This window comes from Athene cunicularia (assembly GCF_003259725.1).
Source record: "Athene cunicularia isolate RWA chromosome 4 unlocalized genomic scaffold, athCun1 chr4_part1, whole genome shotgun sequence".
NCBI classification, from domain to species: domain Eukaryota; kingdom Metazoa; phylum Chordata; class Aves; order Strigiformes; family Strigidae; genus Athene; species Athene cunicularia.
Window position 1 is genome coordinate 13,352,804 of NW_020799098.1, and position 13,538 is coordinate 13,366,341.

The window sequence follows — 13,538 nt, forward strand, 5'->3', positions numbered from 1 at the left end:
CACCCCCCCACCCCACCCCCCTTTTCCCCTTCTTTTCTTAACAGGGCAAAGAGGGGAAAGAAGATAAACCAACCCTTGTGGGTAAAACAAAAGCAGTTTTAATATAAGCAAAATGAAGCAGAGGTCCGCACGTGGTAGCAAAAGCAAACAGATTTATTCTCTACTTCCCATGGACAGGCGATGTCGGGCCTTCTCAGGATCAGGGCTCCCATACGCGTAGTGGTTGTCTCAGAGGACAAGGGTGACCCCACCCCCTTCCTCCTTTCTCCCAGCTTTATACTGAGCAGACATCATATGGTATGGAATATCCCTTTGGTCAGTTCAGGTCAGCTGTCCTTGCTGTGTCCCCTCCCAAGATCTTGCCCACTCCATCCCACTGGGGGAAATGTCAGAAAGAGCCTTGGTGCTGTGTAAGCACTGCTCAGCAGTAGCCACAACACCCTGCCAGCTCCCAGCATAAAACACAGCACCATGGGGGCTGCTATAGGGGAAAACCAATTCCAGCTCAGCCAGACCCAGTCTCCACCCCTTATTCCATACCATTTACGTTTTGCCAGACCCAGTTCACTTGTTTAAAGGATGAGGAATGTCAGGGTGGTTGTTATCTTTGATAAAAACTGAATTGTTGTGTTTGTTCATCATTGTAGTTATGTTATTAATGTTGCCATGCCTTGTGTCTCTGTGGCAAAGGGCCCTGTAGTGGACAGCACAGGCAATTTTTGTAGCACAAATACAAAAAGGGGGAATTATGGGAGACTTCAGCTGGTCCAAGGGATCAGAATGCACGTTTGACATTGACCTTGAGCAGATAACCATGCACCCTTAAGAGACTTTAAAGTCCCAAGAAGAGCTGAGTAAACAAGATTAAGGAAATACCAGACCGGAACTGCCTGACCACAAGGAAAGGGAAGTTATCAAGGTTGCATCAGAGAAGAGGTCATCCAATCATGAACTGTTAGTCTCTAACTAAACCAATCATATATGGACACACTCTTAATAAAGTTATAAAAAGGCTCGTTAGAACAATAAAGTAGCTATTTTGCACAATTCCGTGTTTGTCGTGTCCATCTCAAAAACAACAGATACTGGTCTCACATAAACACTAACAACCACCATACTAGTGGTTATGCTAGAAAATATCACCTCTTGAAATCCAGCACAACAGCATTCAAAGTTGCCCCTTTTTCAAAATCTGGATAATCATGGTTCCTAACTGGTTTCAAAGCGGTTTGGTTGCAGTTGATCACTGAAAATTAATAGAACAGAAAGCATCTAGTTTTCTTAAGAAGGGTACTACAGGGACTGTTTGGCAGGTAATATGTCCAGAGGAGTCACAATACACCCCTACACTGCACTGGCCAAGTGAAAACTCAGTCTCCAGCAATACTCCAGACTCTACTCACCAATACCTGTGTGTAGTTACCAAAGCATTGGACATAACCCAATTATTAGAGGTACTTTAAAAGCTACTTTTTAAATTTAATATTAGACAGGAAAGAAAAATGATCAGAATCATAAAAACCTGAGTAATGGGTAAAACAATCAACCCATTTATTCTTATTTTTATGCTACCTGAACCTAAAGAGCTATGGTATAATATATCCAGTTACTGAATAAATAAATTCCAAATCAGTGTCATTGCGCATGCTTAAAACACATCTGAACGTGTGTTTTCCTCCTGTATTTTCTGCAATCATTTACTTTCTTGCCAAAAAGACAATGTATTTTCTTGAGGCAGCATTGAACATATAGCTCGTGCTTGCTTTATTCATATCAGTGCAGAACTTTCTGCGTGACTGCTCGCCCACGGTTCATTCTGTGCTCTCCTGCTTCCCTGTGCCCTCAGGCTTTTCAACTTAACTCCTTGCAAGGCTCACAATATTTCATTTTCAGTCCTCAGTGTCATCAAGATGGAAGCCACCACAGAGAAGAAAACATTGCACAAGCATGTCGTACACACAATCCAGTGGCTAGCACTGGACATGTCTGTCCAAGGCCAAACAAGCTTCCATTAGAGAATCATAGACATTAACGTGACAGCTCTCCCACAGCAGGGACTGAGCTGAGGCCTTCTGAAGCTGAATACACGAGCTGGAACAGGACAGCCAAGCTCTGCACTCAGTGCTGTGAAAGCTCTCTCTTCTCTGGACAGTGTAATAAGGAAGAATTTGCTTACTGACACAATGTGCTCTTAATCCTAAATGTTACCAGATAAACTCCCAAAGCAGCATTTGTTCTTCTAAGGAGAACTGTTGGAGGAAAAGCTGGCCAACCTGAGCATCCCATGCACGCAAAAACCCCAAACCTGTCAGGAACAGCACCCAAACCTGATACAGACGTTTTCAGATGTACGTATGTGCTCTGCTTGTGTGAATGGCTAACACCAGAAACAGTAGAGTGCTCAGGAACACAGTGTGTCTCAGAAAGGAGTGAAATTTTATTATATTCTAAATCTGCTATCTCAAGTGGGAATGATTCATTGATACCAGTAAACACAACAGTGAGGAATCCACCATTTTTCATTTATTGAGTTTATGAAACAAATACTAAGCAAGGCATGCAATTGCCAGACAGGAAAATATATTGTTATTAATGGATGTAAGGAAACAGTCTTGAGAGAAAAATGGCAGTAGGTTGAACAGAGAAGTGTGTAGAGGTTATAACAAAGTTCTGTGACCCAGAGATCATCTTTTCACCACACGTTTGCACAGCTTCTAACTCAGTGGGAGTCTTGATCTATGGCTTTGCCCCCTAAGCTGAAATCCATATAGCAGTGCTAAGAACATATGTCATCTGGAAATTAGTCTCCAGCTCTCAGCAGCATAGTAGACAATCATATGTAGTCTTATTCTGTGCTCCAAACATCCTCCAGTAAATTATATTAAAGTAGACTTCATTCTCTTGCTGGAGGCTGTGAGACAAAAGATGAAAGGAATTAAGAAAATAAAGCATGCTTAAACAAAAAAAAAAGTAAAAAATCATTACATTCCCTAAGGCATCTATGCCTCAGAAGGACCAATGGCCACATGGTTTATTAAAGATAATTCTGAATTATACAGTAAAAACTCCAACATAGAGTCAAGCAGAGCTCACTTGAGTAGGCAGCTGCGTGCAAGTATTTGTCCGCAACTTTTTCTGGGCATTTTTTCTTATCATGTATGCTGCAGGCACATGCATACACACAGTTTCAAGTAGAAGAGTGCTCTCACTGAATTCAATAGTATACCTAAATTCACATGCTTGTAAGAGTTTTGATAGATGTGGACCTTGTGTTTCCCACCAAAAAGAACATCATCTTCTCCTTCTGATCAGTGCTTTCCTTAAAAAAAGTGGTCAGCATCAGATGCTGATCTCTGACACAGCTGAAACTCCTTCATTGTATTGCACTGGAAATTCAAGCAAATTATACACCAGTTCTATATGAAGAATCTCTCAACACCAGTAGCCCAATCCAAAATTAGCTTGTATTTCTTCCAAGAATATAATTGTCACACCTACTGTTTAATGTCAGCTTAAGCAGCAGAACAATCTGACAGAGAAAGAAATATCCTCATATACTTTTGTCTTATCCTAGTTTTTAAGTATCTGCTTTCTAATTACTAGAATAATCTAAGAAATGATGATACATTCAACACTGCCCAAACATTTATGAAAACTTAGTCTCTACCCATCAGTGCCTTTGAGCAAAACAAGCTGCAAATCCATTGCAAGGCTTGAGATGTTTTTATCTCTGAGAGTAGCTATTTTTCTATATCACTCCAGCATCAAACACTGGCACCTCTCAAGATCTTCCACCTTTTGGCTCTTCCTCTGGTCTGCTGCCCCTTGAGGTAGTAGGTAATGGAGGGAGCACCAAGAAAGACAATCCTTGAGCTTACTGGCATGAAGGGCTGTGATCCTCATGGGCTTTGCTTGGGCAGCAGAGGTGGAACACCTGTCATTGGGGGTGGCTGCAGAGAAATCTCTCACGATTTGGACTCACGTTTGCTCATCCAAGCTGTCTGCATCCAGTCCACAATTCCTTGTTTTTCCTTCCTGTGGTCAGAACACACAAAATAAATACAGTTAAATAAGTAAAAAGATCTATAAATAAATGTACAATAAATAAATGTGTTAAAGCTAAAAAAATATAAAGCACTAGGATGTCATTCAGTTTAAGAGCAGCTCTGGCCTATTAGCAGCTGCATTTCAGGGCAGAAGCCATGTCCTAAGCAAGGGTCAGACTCTGATAGTTTTAGTCATGTTACCTGTCCTTGACAAGGGGGATGCCAGAAGAAAACAGAGCTTAACTTTTCTCACAGCTCTATCTTCAGTGAGCAAAAAGTAAAGAATACATAAAAGAGTAAACATACGTCTATGTCTTCTCTCATATCCTGTCTTGAAGGATTTCTGCTCCATAGTCACATGCTGGATGTTCACATTGCAGCAAATTCTGACTTACAACGACTGCCACTGCCCATGTCTGTCTCACACGTGAGAAAAACAAGTGCTGGATGTGTGAATTTTTCTGTTTTTTTTAGCTCTGACATGGCCAGAGGATAGAAGGCTGTCCTTGGGCAGTGCCTTCAGTGTTTGGAAAGTAACTATATTGATCCACAGTCCCAGCTGGTAAAAAAAAAGAAAAATGTGAAAAACAGAATTCAACATGCACTGAAGTTCAGAATCCAGACCCAGTACTGGTTTGTTTTCTGTTCAAGGTTTCAAACCTTCCAATACAGTGCCTGCGTGTGCATATGTGTGTGTATGCATGTGTGGTTTGGCTTCAATATTTCCTGGAGGAATGTGTCCGCACAGCTAAACAGAATACCTCCCCGGGGGCAGCTTGTGCTTTACAGTTGCTGCGGCACAGAGAGAAAATCAGATTTTACAAAAGACAGAAATCGAGTACATCCTGCCAGGGTATAAGAAAAGCTTCATACTTGACATCATTAAGGGTCAAATTAGAACATCAAAAAATAATATTTTGCCCCAGTGCATTTAGATCAGGAGCCTTGAGACCTTGCCTATCTCGTTGGAAAAAGAATGGGGGAAAATACATTAAAATAATCAATATTTCCTAGCTATAAAAGGACTACGACCAGGCACCTTTTCCAAACCTCTCTTTAATCATGTTCCACACACTTTGTAAGTCATTCTTTTCCCCTGAGGCTTGGTCTGTTAACAAAGAGGTGTATTAAATACAGATGAACAAAAAGATCAGCTCAGAGCTTTTCCTCGTGCTTGCAAATGCTGATTCCTCTACAGTGCTACTCAGACCTGGCACCGGGTCTCTCTCAGTGAGGACTCAGCATCCTCAGAGAGCAACAAACACATTTAGTCTTTTCATAGCAAGTTCACCACTTGATAGGAAGGCTTAGAAAATGCATCTCACTAAAGATTTTTTTTTTTTGTTCCTACTCCTATCAAAGTATAAAGCTAAACAGAGCTGGGTTTTTGGCATCAAGAACCAATGGACCGTGTTTGGAAACATCACCCTTCTTTGAAAAGTATGTGTAAAGCAGAATCAAAAGAGTCTGCTTTGATCACTTTGATACTTCCCTGAATGTTGTTAGGTTTCTTTGACTCTATTCGCTCCATTTCTCTTTGGTGTCAGAGAGCAAATGGTATGGACAATGCTATCACTCTTTGCCCGGCACATTGTTTTATTACAGAAGAACATGTACCTAAATTATGCAATAGGAAGAATTGAAACTGTCTTTCTGACGTGAACAAAGTTGATGCCAACTTTTTTGTTAGTGTACAATTAATGAATGAAGTGGGTTGATGTTCTGAGCGCGGTTCATAGCGTGGCAGCTCCTGTGCGCCTGTGCATGTGCTTTTCATATTCCCCAGGAGCAAACCCAGGCTTTCTGAGTGCACCACGTAGCTGCGCAGTACTGCTCGCACAGCAGTTTTAATGCAGTATCCAGGCTGCAGTCCGGTGGGACAACTGTACTTCTCTGGTCAGTGCATTACCACATCCTTCTCTGGGCTGGACTCCAAGGCTTCCAACCTCTCTCTCAGGCAACTATGGGCTCTCTCCTAGAAAGCCATGGACCATCGCCTTATGCCTCTGCAGCTTCAGTTCTCTTATCAGTCAAAGCAATGGCTACCGGTCAACAATCAAGGCAGTGCCTAATCCAAAGGGCAGCACAGAAGCAGTTTCCAGCTTGCCTGGGCTCTGCAGTCCTGGTGTGCAAGGTTCTTTACTCCTTTGAGTGCCTGGGATGTATCTGCATAGAGAGGTTGTCTACAGGACCACCTCCTTTTCCACCCCTATTACAGAACTTCCTGGTAACAGCTATGGGAAAATGGGCTATGAATAAGGGAGGCTGTGATGGGGCTGGAGTGCCCTGAGCCACAGAGACAACAGCCAGCTTTGTCAGGAGAGCAGAACAAAGGCTCAACTGTTGGAAAAGTAACTGGAGCAACAAGGAAAGGGAGGTAGAAGGGAAAAATGTCCACATTGTCCCATTTCTCCCATTTGCTGAATATTCTCGTTGTTATTTCTGAACCCCATGCAGGCTGAATTCATCCTCCTCAACCATGGGTGACCAAAAGTATATGTAATATGCCAGATGAGCAGATCCCTGCTTTTACACCAGGGTCACTATCTCCTTGTCCCTGCTGGCTATAAATCCTCTGACACATCCTAAGATTATATTCACCTTTTTCATGGCAATTCTGATTAGTGGCTAATATTTATCCCATGATAAATGAGAAAAGATGTAGTAATAAACTTAGCTTTTTTTTTTTTTTTTTGCATCCTCTACCATTGTCATATAATAAGCTCTTGCATTACAGTAGAAATTCTATGTAAAAACTCATAGCCAAACACATAATGTTGTTAAATTTAATTACTCCCATTAATCCAGTCTCTAGTGATCTTTATTTATTTCTTCAGGCTGTTCTGATCTTCTGTGTTGATACTGACTCCTAAACTTTTGTTTTGGCCGTGGAAGCGATTATGGTAACACTTGTCATAAAGATAGATCATGATTAATATAGTAAAGATAATGCTTCAGCCGTGTGCCTTTGTGTTACCAGGAAGTAATTATTTCACACAAACTGCTTGGTTATAAGGTAAACGATGAATATATTAACTCTGGACAATTTAAGGTAAACAGATAGGGCTTTCCTTTATTATTTACCCAATACTACTGGTGAATTGGGCAGCCTCTTTCCCTCTTGTGCACTCACACATGCTTTTACCCTTTTTGGGCTATTTATTTGAGGAACAATGTTTTAACAAAGAACATTTAAATTGCCTCTGCAAACTTTAGCATGACTTTACTCTTGTATACTCTATGTATATGTATATCAGAAGGACACTTTACATTTCAAAAGCAGCACACTTCTCACAGGTTTTTGAAAACCGCTTCTTATTTCAAGAGAGTTTCTCATTTGCAAGGGTAGCCTCAGCTCTCAGCAAGAGAGATCACTGCAGTGACTCACTAGCTCACATTGCTGATAAGATTGCTTTTTGCCCCAAATGCAGTTTGCCTGTTTTTTCAGCTTGGGAAACTTCTTTAAATTCACCAGTGACTTTGCCAGCTAGACAACAACAGCATCAGAGTGTGAATCACACCATTTCAATGGGCTGATTGTGAAATAAATATGAACAGAAACAGCAGGGGGTGGCTTTTCTTTAGCAGTCACAGTCTCCTTTTCACTATATGCCCTTAAAATGCCCAGGCAGCTTATTAGCGGAGGGGAAGATTGATAGAACTGCATTTACATTTTAAATCAAGCCAAGTTCTCACTTCCCCAGCCACAACCCTTCTAAAACATCAAACAAACAAACAAACAAAACAAGAAAAGCTGCAGCCAAGTTGAAAGGGGGAAAATAAATGTTCATTTGATTAGTCTTCTAATGGAAATTAGTTTAATGGTCCAACATTAAAAATATAGACGTTAAAGACCTTGGCTTGTTCTACACATGAAAGGAATAATGCTGCAACTGGGGTGATTCTTCACTCAAAATATTTCTCTTTGTGCCATCCCCCAGTGCTTTCCTCAGTACATTACCCAGCTCTAATGTTGTCTCAGTTTTGTATCATTATTTCTCTTTCCTTTTGGGAATAACTGTAAGGGTAAACTGAAACTTTATATAACCGTGAAAGTAAGTAGACACACTGTTGCTGAGAAAGTCCCCCAAGCCACCCTTGAATCTGACTTGCCTTTCACCCATCAGTGACCATGAACCCGTAGGAACCCTCCCCTGGCACCACCAGCTCCCTGGGCACCCCACGCCAAGGTGTGCCGGGGTGATGCCCCGCTGGGCACCCCCCGAAGCTGCCTGAGAACCAGCCCTGCAGGCAGGAGCGCCCGCTTGGCACCTTGTCCTTGCAGATGTTCTCAAAACTACCTGTGGAACACAGCCTGCACCTAGCCAGCTACCATCTTACTACTGTAGAGCTACCAAGTACACTATGCATGGGTGCAGCTACAGTTCATGTATCTTCAACTAATTCTTTTCTTAGTCACCTGACTTAAAGAAATACAAACTGAAACCACACTTGTAGGGACACTTAGTCATCTGGGAATTCATTACATGTGGTTCAGAAGCAGAAGGAGATTCTTTTTCCTTTTTTAGTTTTATCGATTTAAAAGAGAAAAGTTGCAATGAAGAATGAAAATCAGGTATAAATGACACTTCTGAATCATAGTCTGTTACTGACACCAGTTTCTGACATGCTCAGATATTTATTTTTTCTTTGTTTCAAGGCAAGTTGACAGAAAATACAATTATTAAGTTTATTGATTTTCTTAAAAAAGAGAATGAAACTCCACTTATTTTCATCACTTCTGAATTTTACCTAGTAGAGCAGATTATCAACAGTTCCACCCTATTTTATACAGTTTTGTTCCACAGAAGAGTATTTACACCTGTACAAGATATTTGTCACATCATTTGTTTTTAGGGCACTGGCAAAGATGGCTTTGAACCTGCGTTCTGACTCCAACAGACAGGACTCCAAAAGTTAATGCTCTCTGAGACAAACAAGAAATAATTTATCTGATTTACTCTTGCTTTGGCTTCAGGGCTTTTGTACCACTAAGGCCAATGAGCTGAACACAAGTTTTAATCTAGAGTCCAAATGCGGATTTCCAGGAGTTTGTGACTTGTGCCATTAATTTCAGTTATGGCAGGATTTCTTCGACTATGCTTAAATATAAATCATGAAAAGCAGTGTATAGAAAATAAAGTAGAACTGGTGAGACATCATGTATTATATGGACCCATACTTTACTTTCTCAGCCAGCTGAGATGAGAATTTATTTTACCTTGCAGTTGTGCCAGCCTGCTGGAAGAATTGTTGTTCTTATCTAGAAATATACACAGCAACATAACCTTTGACGTTTGCAAGTTTCTAAAAAAGAATAAACAGAAAACTGAGCCTGGTAGCATGCTAAGTGGCTACTATAAAGCTCCCGTGCAGGCTGTAGTTCAGCAGAGAAGCCTCTGTATTCCTGTTTGGCTAGGACCATGTTGTTATACAGAATTGCACTTTCAGTCTTATCCATTTATTTTCTTTTAGTGACACAGTACTTCTGAAAGGTGTGGGAATACTGATCCTAGAAAATTAAGTCCCTCATCTCTTTGCAGATTAACTCCAGCATGGACAAGATCTCCTAGGAGGGACAACCTCTGAGAGCAGATAGCTTCATTTTTTCAGCCCTTGAATTCCCGAGTGGGCTTGTACTGGGGACAAATTTGATAGATTAATACATATATTTGTATCACCTTTGATACATTCCTTGCTGGCTGACATCATTTTTCATCAAGAGCATAATTACGGAGGGTGGGAAGCTGACCAGCAATGATAAGACCTGAAGATATCTGCCACATTTGCATGTGCATGTGGAGAGAGAGGGGATCAAGGGCAAGGAGAGGGCAGGAAAGCATAAATGACTTTCTTTTACTCCTGAGCACTGGTCTAAACCTGAACAAGGCTCCCTCCCCAAAATCCTGTTATTGAGGCCCTGATTTCAGTGTCAATAAAGAATGGTAATTCCTTAAGATAGCTCACAGACATAAATTGTCTTGAAGCCCAGACGGAGCACGACAAGGCACTTGTGTGCTACCTGGAGGAAAGGAGGCAGTTCTGCCTGTGCCAACGCCCTGAAAGCACCACTGTTATTTCAACAAATAGGTCTGCAAGTTACTCCAAGGTAAAACCGCCTTTTTCTTAGCAAGGCAGTGAAGGCTTAAGGCTCTAAACCCTGCATTACTTGAATCAATAAGCCTTGCAGTCACTGGAAAGAATGTCACTGACAGGGCTAAAACTGTGTAATCTCCTGTCTCCCTGGTGTTGATGGCTGCACTCCCACGGAGTCCGTGGGAAATGCCGTCATCCCCATTACACAGACAGCAGCCAAGACACAGACAAGCGGGGCTACATCTGCACTGCAGCGACAGACGCTCATGCAGACATCTCCAAGCCAGCCTGGGCACTGCCACCATGCTGAGCCCCATATCCCCAGGGGGATGCTGGAGCCTGCTGGCTGAGCCCCTGTCCTGACGCAGAGAGGGCTGGTAAGCACAGCCAGTGTCAATGACTTGGTCACTGGTCCAAGGCAGCACGAGGAAATTATTCCTGTTCCTCAGCCCTGCTGGTCTGTCCTGTCTCTGTCCTGGACCACAGGATTCCCCATTTCCATATGTTTTACTGCAGGGAAAGTGCCCACTGCCAGGTTCGTGCTGGCAAGACCTCCAGATTTCTAAACATCTCATTTCTTTTACTGACCCAGATGTATTAGCTGCTTCTATAACCATTTTATCTAAGAACAGGCTTTTGAGCAGTAACATCTGTTTCCTCAATATAGATGTAAATTTTTAAAAATAACAACAGCAGTTTAGAAAAAAGAAGCCCATACCACTGAGTAAGCAAAGAGGACTTTTGCTGAACAATCATGGGGAAACAGCATTGCAAGACCAGCTCAGCAACAGCCCTGACATCCTGCCTGCCTTGTCCATTGCCCACAGCTTGACCAAGCTGTGTGGATCACCAGCAGAGACTTATTGATAGTATGAAAGAGAAAAGGAGACATAGTGGATTACTCCAGCTTCAAATGCAGGCACATTGTGCTGCCATACCCAGCTTTCCTTCCATACCAGGGCAGCTGGCAGCATTGTGCATCAGCACCCCCAAGACCCAGGGCAATGTGTGAGGCTGCACTACCCCTATCCCAAAATTCAGTGCTGATGTCTACAGAAAGGCGCAACGACGTGCGCTGTTGCACAGCGAGAAAAAACACAACAAACAGATAAGACCTTAATCAAAACTCCAGAGTTTCCAAAATCCTTGATCTGAGATTAAAGCTTGCAGGGCACTTTAGCTCTGCTCTGAAGCAAGAAGTGGCACCTTTGCCACAACAGCCAGCTAAGTCACGGGGCTTTGAATCATTTCTTGAATACACAGGGCTTACTCTGTAAAGCACCGTTTTACTTTTCTTATTTTTCAATATAATCAGAAGCTTGTTTCATGAGTTGTCTCACGGCAGCCCCTGACTATTTTAAAATAAACATTTTCATTGAACAAGTGGATTTTGGTATTAAGAAGCGAGCAACTTGAAAGGGCTTTTGTCAAAAGTTGGTGGAGGCCCTGGTAGACTGTTCAAACATGGGAGGAATGCAGAGGCCTGCATAGTGAGTCCTTTGACTTTTAGAAAAATATTATTGTTTGACTTTTCAGTAACTTGGAAGCAAAAGGACAACATGGCTCAAAATTTTTTTAAAGAAAATATATATACAGTTATGTCATGACAGGATTCTAAGTTAACTTCAAGCCCATGATTTTGCTATGAAATATTCCTTATAAAAGAGTAAATAAATGCACTATAAATAGCACCCAGGGCTGTAGTGACACCATCAGCCTAAAGAGTTGATGCAAAACTCAGAGTGTGTGTGTCTGGAGTCCTCAGAGCCCTCATATGCTCACTGAATTGAGGAGTATGGTAACGATGTGTCTTGGTGGAGATGTCCATGTCGTGATGATCATCACCAATATGGTGGTACTGATTGACTTCTGTAGTGCTCCCTTCTAATGCCAGCCTAAACGTTTTCCCGCAGACTGGAAGGACTGCAAATAACAGCTTCTCCATAGGGGCAATCCTTAGGTGAGTTTTGACTCTAACATATTTTTATCTTTGCCTGTTACGGAGGCTCTCAAATAAACAAACAAGCACCAAAATTTTAAAAATGTATTTTCAACACAATTAGTTAGCCCTCCTATTAAATTACTAGCCCAACTATTCAATTACAGGTTCAAATGTCCATGAGAGGAGAACAGAGCAACTTCCTGGGGCTTAACGACAACTCAAAATGCAGAACAAAGCATCACTTTCCAGGGTTTAATGACAACCCAGAACATTCTATCACTCACCTAACAAGTGAGGCTTCTCAACCTCAAGGACATTCTCAAGGCAGTGTCCCAACCCAAGCCACCTCAAGGAGTTTCCTTGGGTGTTCTGACCCAAGGGGAGAGTCCTCAACTGCAGCTGCTGCTCCAGGGGACGAGCTCCAAATCGCTCCCCAGGGGACTCCACTGATCCCTAGGCTCAATCTGACCTGTGGTCAGTAGCGGCTCCCTTTGGCCAAAGGTCCCAACTACCATGAAGCCCTGAGCACAAAGGCAGCCAGGAGCTGCTACACTTCAGCAGCCAAGAAGCCCTATTTTCATTGGGTGAGTGCACCTGCCATATTGCCCCTTCCTCTCCTGTAGCTCCATGTCCATTCAGAATATTGCCTCTAAGATGTTATCAGCCTTTGCAAAGAACACAAGCTGTTCTTCATGATTTGTCTCCCTGTTAAAGACCTTCTCTGCCCAAGGCAGGGTATGCACCAAAATTAATAAGTGGCTTTGCATAAGTCAGTGGATCAAAACACTCACTGAAAAGGGAGTTTGGAGTTTCAAGGGCTTTGGTAACTGTGTATCTGGTTCAGAGCTGTGCCAAGTGCCTTAGACTGAAAGGACTCCCAGTGCCTTGTGTCACTAACAAGTTCTCCTGAAGTGCCCAGTGAGCTTCTCAGAGAAAAATAAGTTATTTTCTCATATCTAGACCATAAATTGAATGTACTCAGAGCTCAAGGATAATCTTGCTGATGAGCTACAAATAGAAAATAACTGAGAAGAGAGTATTTGTCTTTTTTAAATGGAGTTGCATATACTGCATGCTGAGATGTGTAGAAGTGATGATGAGCTAGTAGACATTGGAAAATATCCATCTCAGTCAGAGTCAACTACGCATGTAATCTGGCCCAGGGAGGAGAAGATTTAGGTGAGGAAATTAAACTCCAGTCCTCCTATTTTCAGAAAAAAAAAAAAAAAAATCCCTTTTTCCTAACATTTCTAAGGGTAGCTCATTTTTTTAACTATTTGAGTAGATATCTATCACAGGTGGCTTTCCTTGAGTTAGTTTGTATGGGATCAAAGAGAAACCACAAGTCAGGAATACTGCAGCTGAGCAAAAACTTCAGAGCAAATTACTTCAGCAATTTTGCTCCTTCATAACTAGAGAGTCTTTTTTTTTTTTTTTTTTTTTTTTTTTTTTTT